We start from the raw sequence: 7,263 nt of genomic DNA, 5'->3' as shown, positions 1-7,263 counted from the left end.
CGCCTAAAATCCTCGAGCTCCCTTTCTTTGAAACCTTTTTGACTACCACTCTCACTTGAACGTTTTCTCACTCTCACTTTGCAACCTCTCGCAGGACTGAAACTCCCTCACTGTTGGCACTCTCGCTGTCAATGTAACTCTCGCGATGTTGCAACCTCTTGCGGCAACGACAGGGTTTTATGTTCTCTCGAAAGGTTAACATTCATTTTTGATTCGGATGCGTGTTTTGTTCGTCATTTATGCCTATTTTTTGAGTTTTATCGCTATAGAAACAAAGATTATTAGAGAAAGGCAATGTTTACGCCTATTGATTTTTGTTCTTTTGTTGAGATTATTAGAGAAAGACACAATGCTAGTGTTTACGTCTATTGATTTTTGTTCTTTTGTTGAGATTATTAGAGAAAGGCACAATACTAGTGTTTCCACTTATTGTTATCTCTGTGGCTACGTTTGAGTACCCATGTTGACGGGTTTTTTCTAAGGAATCTCCTCAAAGCTAGCTGCAACACGAAGCCTTGTCCTTCTTCTACCCACTAAAGCCTTAAGCTTAAGCCACACCCTTGCTTATCTCACTTCTGTTTGTAATTCTAGTATTTCTTCGTCCAATTCTTTTTTTATTTCTTAGTCTTCCGTAAGGAAGCTTGCCTTGTGAAGCCATTGTGGAACTAGAGGTGTGTATAACTATAGGCCAAATTAATAATTTGTGCGCTGGAAAAATATGGATGGTAATGTCTTAATTGTTTGTTAATATTCACGGGATTGTTAGGTCTTGTGTAGTAGTACTTTTTTTATGATGTCCCTTTGATATGTTTAACCTGTAACTGAAAGCAATAACACGTGAGAACTAACTCGGTGCAATTAATTGAAATAATGGTGCTGGAATTTATAGGTAAAGCCCATTTAATGGATCATTGATAAATTTTGAAAACTCTAAAAATATATTTGAACTAACATATGTAAGAGGCTATTGTATGAAGTGAGCAAAACAAATTAATGTGTGGTCAACCCCCACCCAACAATGGTTTCTCACTGTCTGTAGATATTAAACTGTTGTTTTTACTAGATTGAGACATACATTGGCATTTCCCTTTGTGTTTGAACATATATCCAACTCTTAGCTAGCTGCATGAGAATTTCATCAACACATTAGGCAGTAGGCATCATTGTGATCTTTCCATATATTCAAGTGACTATATGTATTAATGATTGCTGATATCATATGGCTTGTGTAGTATACTTAATAACCGGTGCACGTGTTTGACCCATGATGCAGAAAATTCTGCAGCAAAATGAAAGTTCACCCATGTATTTGATCATATCTTTGTCAACTTTCATCTTTTACCAATTTATCTTATCTCCAAATATATTTGAAAATAACTTTGACTTTTTTAGGTGCTCACGTCTTCTCCAAATTGGAAAATTCACCTTTTTTGTTTTTTTGTACTGTCAAGTCAGTCACAAAATAAAGTTAGTCAACCAATAAGAATCATTTTTTTTTATCCTCCTTATTATCTAGGATTCCATATGGAATCTGAAGAAATTGCTAAGATTTTTCAACAATGAAATTAAAGATCATATCTAGGAGAAGCTATGGTCAATTTGGTCCCCAAATTTTTAAAGGTTCATTTTGGCTATCAAGTTCTTATTAAATGAATTAATTTGGTCCAATAACTTTTAAGAACTTAAGGATCAATTTGGCTATGTTTAAGAAGTTTATTCATACACTCTTAGTTGTACGCACCTCGTTTTTAGGAGATTGTATAGTCTTCTAGATTGATTCGTGTCATGCTTTCTACACACTTAATATTTACACACATTTTATGGTTTAATATTTTTTAAAAGGTTAAATTATTAATTTGATCCCTATAGTTTCAAGATTTTTTTCTTTTTAGTCCCTATAGTTTATATTTTAATTCTCTTTTAGTCCAAGTAGTTTAAAAGTATTCTTTTTAGTCCTTATAGTTTGTATTTTAATTCTCTTTTAGTCCTTATAGTTTGAAAGTGATATTTTTAGTCCTTATAATTTATATTTTAATTATTTTTAGTCCTTATTATAAAATAAAAATAAAAATAATTGCCTACAAATTAGTTATAAATTATCAATTATTTTATTATTACATTACGAATTACTTACTAATATTTTTGTAGTTAATTGTAATTGATAATATTACTCATATTTTCATGGTAAAGACTAAAAGGAAATTAAAATATGAAGTATAGGGACTAAAAAGATCACTTTCAAACTATAGGGACTAAAAGAGAATTAAAATGCAAATTATAAGGACTAAAAAAACCGCTTTCAAAACTATAGGGACTAAAAGATAATTAAAATATAAACTATAGGGATTAAAAAAATCACTTTCAAACTATAGGGACTAAAAAAACCACTTTCAAACTATAGGGACCAAAAATGTAAGAATCGTAAAACTATAGGGACCAAATGAGTAATTTAACCTTTATAAAAATATTTACATAGTTTTTTTTTCTTGAAAATGCTTATTTTGCTCTACACAAATTTCTTGATGGCTTTAGATTATATATATATATATATATATATATATATATATATATATATATATATATATATATATATATATATATATATATATATAATGAATATCATAGGCATATACCACTTCTACTTCTACCTTTTGATTGATAAAAGGAGTACAATTATATCATGTCACCACTAGTTTCTTGAAGGTTTGAATATAACATGTTTAATGTAATTTGTAGGCAATTTTACTTTTACTGTTTACATCCTCATCACGACATTCATTGATCGAGATTGTTAGTGTCCATCTTCATAGGTTAGAATGTCTTTCATACTCTTTTGAAACTCTTTTTTGTTACAAATGCTTTTATAACTTGTTTTATGTGATTAACGACTATTGCTTTATATACAAGTTATGTTCATTACTAGTGAACCTTAGTTTTTCATTTGAGATTCAATACATTGTTTTATGTGATTAATGACTATTATTTGATGCATTGAATATCAACGATAATCATAGGAGGTTTCAAGGATAATTAAAAAAATGGTAATTGTTTACTTCAAAACTAATTTCATTTGTTATACTTGTTACTATTTATACTGATTAAGTTATGTTTTATTATATATCATGCAATATTTTACTGATCCAAAACCATTGGCACCAGAGAGATTAAAGGAAATTCGCATTCAATGGGCAAGATGTTATCTCAAAGTTAAAAATGAAATACTAGGTGTTTAAGGAATCTTAAAATTGTATAGATAGTTTAATTAGATTTGGTTATAGTATATGATTTTATGTATTGACATTATTGTTTTCTTTAACTATTTCTTATAATTGATAGTAATTATTCATTAATAATATAAAAATTTGTACTGTCTGATTGCATGGATTGATCTCTTTATTAATTTGCAAGTTTGGGTAGTGTTAAAAAAATAAATACTATATTAAAAAATTGCAAAAATAACATTGATTTTCTAAAAATCGATGTTGTGGTGCATAAATCAACATCAATTTAAAAACGATGTTGTTTTATACTTGACAACATAAGTTTTTAGAAAAATCGATGTTGTCTTATGCCTGACAACATTAGTTTTTTTTAAAAAAACCGATGTTGTGGTTCACTCACAACATCGACATCAGTTTTTGGAAAAACCAATCTTGTGGTTGCATCACAACATCGATTTTCAGGAAAACTGATGTGGTCATGTGTACGATATTATCGATTTTTAGAAAAATCGATGTTTTTTTTGCATATTTTACATTTTTTTGGTTTATTGCTTATTATACGACATTGATTTTTCTAAAAATCCAATATTGTGTATTGTATGTTAACATCGGTTTTAAAAAAAACTAATGTTAACATTGATTTTATTAATGTTGGTTTCAATATCAGTTAAAAACTGATGTTGAAAGTATAAAAAAATCGATGTTAAAAGCCTATTTTCTTATTGCATTAACTACTCTAACTAGGTATTAAGCAACAAAATTCGTTGGTCTTTTTACAAAGCAAACTCAATAGTTTGGTAAAGAATGTAAAAGCAAAAGACATTGACTAAAAATGACTCCAAACTCAGAATGATCATTTCTAGGGCTGTTGACACTGCACACAACTTGTTGCCAATCCATCTATATAATCATGTCTTGAATATGAAGCTCCCGTAACTAGTCAATCCTCAAGAAAAAAAAGCTTCATCTACATTGCACTTTAGCTTCCCTATAGGGGGTGGTATCCATCTTGTATAACTTGTCTAATGCTAAGTAGTACTAAGCTTAGGATCGTAAGATTTTGCTAATTTCCATTCTAATAGATATTTGCAGGCTCTTCTTGAAATCCTTAGAGTCCTCTTAAATCTATAAAGTATTTTCAAATCTTATGAATTTCTAATTTATAAATCCATTAAAGTTCAAATTACAAAATCCCAGTGATAAGAGTATTTTAAAAGAATCATAAAGTCATGACATTCCTACAAAGTCTTTAAAAACTTACAAGAATTTTTTATGTAAAAAAAAATCTTTTAAAATCCTAATTGAATGCACCCTTAATCATGCTATAAATATATACTAATTAAATTAAATTATATATAATATTAATATTAACTTTATTTTATTTTATTACTTTTTATTTAAATTTCTTATTTTTATCAAAATATTTTTAAAATAGGAAATATGATAAATAGAAACAAGATCTTCTGCAAAATATATAATTAAGAAAAACAATTCTGTACCAAAATAATATCATAATATCAATTTCCTTATTTAAAAGTCATGTAGTAGTACTGAATCCATATAGATACCAAACGATTGTTTAAGTCTAAACCTAACAAGCAAGCACCACAAGGCACCGGGATGGCTTCAATCAAGATAGCTTTTGCAGTGGTCTTTCTTGCTTTAATAGCATGCAATGGTATTTTCTTTCAACATCATGTTTGATTTTATGAAAACACATGATATAGTTCTAGGAAAGAATCAATATTATTGAATAATCTGTATATATTTTTGCAGGGCATGGTTTCAAGAACATACGAAGAATGAAAGCTCTTGGTGAAAATCATGAAACTGATGAATGCTGGAAGACTGGTTGTTATCATAAAGGAAAGCCACAATGTAATGTAAATCGTGATTGCTGGTTTGCTTGTACTGATTATTTTGATATCGCGTACTGTGATATGAGTACTCGCAAATGTGTGTGCCCTTGTTAGAATGAGTGACACATTTGAGATATAACGAATAAAGATTTATTTGGGAACAATAAACGAATATCTTAAATGATTAATTTCGATTTCATGAGATACTTCCAAGTACTGCAAAACTTTTTCTGTATTTTGGAATATGTTCTTGGCATTAAAATTGAAATTTGTAGAATGACTTAGGATGACAAGAAACATTCACTTATTCAATTTTGTTTTTATCAATTGGCTCCTTTGAAGTCTCTCTCTGTGAATTGCTCTCTACTCTTGACTTGACTTGGTGATTTCGCTCAATATTTTTGTCATATCACAATTTTTCACATATTACGGTTAGCTGTAAAGCGTGCTTTCTTTCTTTCCCTCTCTCTCGGATTTGAATACTCTCTTGCAAAGATGTCTCCAACTTCTTCCAACATCATTGTCAACCATCTAATGGTTAAGATTAAAACAGAAAACTACAAAAGCAACCCCCGACAGCAATTTTTTTTATTAAATGCTTTGTTTATTATATTATGTCCTGAGAATAGTAAAAAAAGAAAAGGAGAGAAAAAAGTTAAAGATTCTCTCTCAATTTTTGTTGGGAAATCAACGCTTTGATATCATTGTTGGGTAATCAACGCTTTGATATCACAACTATTGCATTATGTTCATTAATATTTTCAGTTCTCATCATTCTTTAAGAGCGGCAGTCACCTCATCTAAATTCAAAGTTGATCTTCTCACAAGTAACGTTTGAACCAAAGCTTTGAAGGACCTTGGTAGTGAGGCCAACAACAATAACGCCTGCTCCTCATCAGAAAGTTTATCCTCTGCATTAAACAATTGACATACTAATTAATTGAACTTGTTGATGTGGTCATGAAGTTCTCCTCCCTTCTCCATTTTGAGTTGATACAACTCCATCTCCAAACAGAGACGATTGGTTAGCGACTTTGATGCATAAATATTTTCGAGCTTCTCCCACAATGCTTTCGGTGTTATCTTCTTCAACACGTTGTGTTCTATCTCGGGAGCAAGGGCTAACCAAATCGTATTCACAACCCTCTTTTGGATCTTAGTCCACTCAGTTTCATTTATAAAACTCGGCCTTTCATCTTCTAACGCTTGATCAAGACCTTGTTACACCAAAAGGTCTTGAATAGTACTATGCTAAATCATGAAATTTATTTTTCCATCAAACAACGGTATCTCAAATCTTTGTGTGTTTCCAGGCCATAGCTCTGATACCACTGTGGGGTAATCAACGCTCCTACAAATAAAATTATCCACACCCACAAAGATTGTGAAAACACAAGAAAGATTACACCATAGGAATAATAAAGAACACAAGAATTTAACATGGTTCGACTCCTCTTGCCTACATCAACGGAACCGTATCAAAAAATATTTCACTGTCATAAAAATGAATACAAGAATGTAACTTACCCCAAATAGTGTATCACTCTACAAATCCGAATACCTCACTCAATGGTTATAAGAAATGATATTACTCTCAAACAAAGACATTTTTCTCTCAACAAAGTGACTTTGTTTTACAATCTCTCTTCTCACACACTTTCTCTCTTCATGTGCTATGTTTCTTCACTAATTATCTTCTCTATTTATAGTGATGATTGCCACCATCTATAATAAATAAGCTCTCTTGAAAGTTGAAATAAGAAAAAACTTTCAAGGTATCCCTTCAACTAAGATTCATATAATAAAATACAATTTTTCCCTTTGCATTCAAGTCACCTAAACCTTACTTATAAAAATTCAATTCTCAATGTGCATGCATCTTATCTTTTGGCTTGAAACTCTACAATTTTATTGAAACGGATGTTTTGTTACATTTGTGGTTCAAATATGTTTGCAATGGATACAATACAGTCACACTGGTCACAAGCTTTTTATTTCTTCAAGTTATTTATACAAAAAATTGAATTCCCTCTATTAATGTCAATTTCCTTAATAAAAAATAAAACAAAAGACTTTTTAATTTATTTTAAGCAAAAGACTTATATCATTTTATTAATAATAAGAGAGATTCAATACAAGTTGAAATAATAAAACAGAACATGATGACTGGCGTAGGATCGTGA

The sequence above is a fragment of the Glycine max genome, chromosome 12 (assembly GCF_000004515.6).
Source record: "Glycine max cultivar Williams 82 chromosome 12, Glycine_max_v4.0, whole genome shotgun sequence".
Lineage (NCBI taxonomy): Eukaryota > Viridiplantae > Streptophyta > Magnoliopsida > Fabales > Fabaceae > Glycine > Glycine max.
This window is presented reverse-complemented; position numbering follows the sequence as displayed.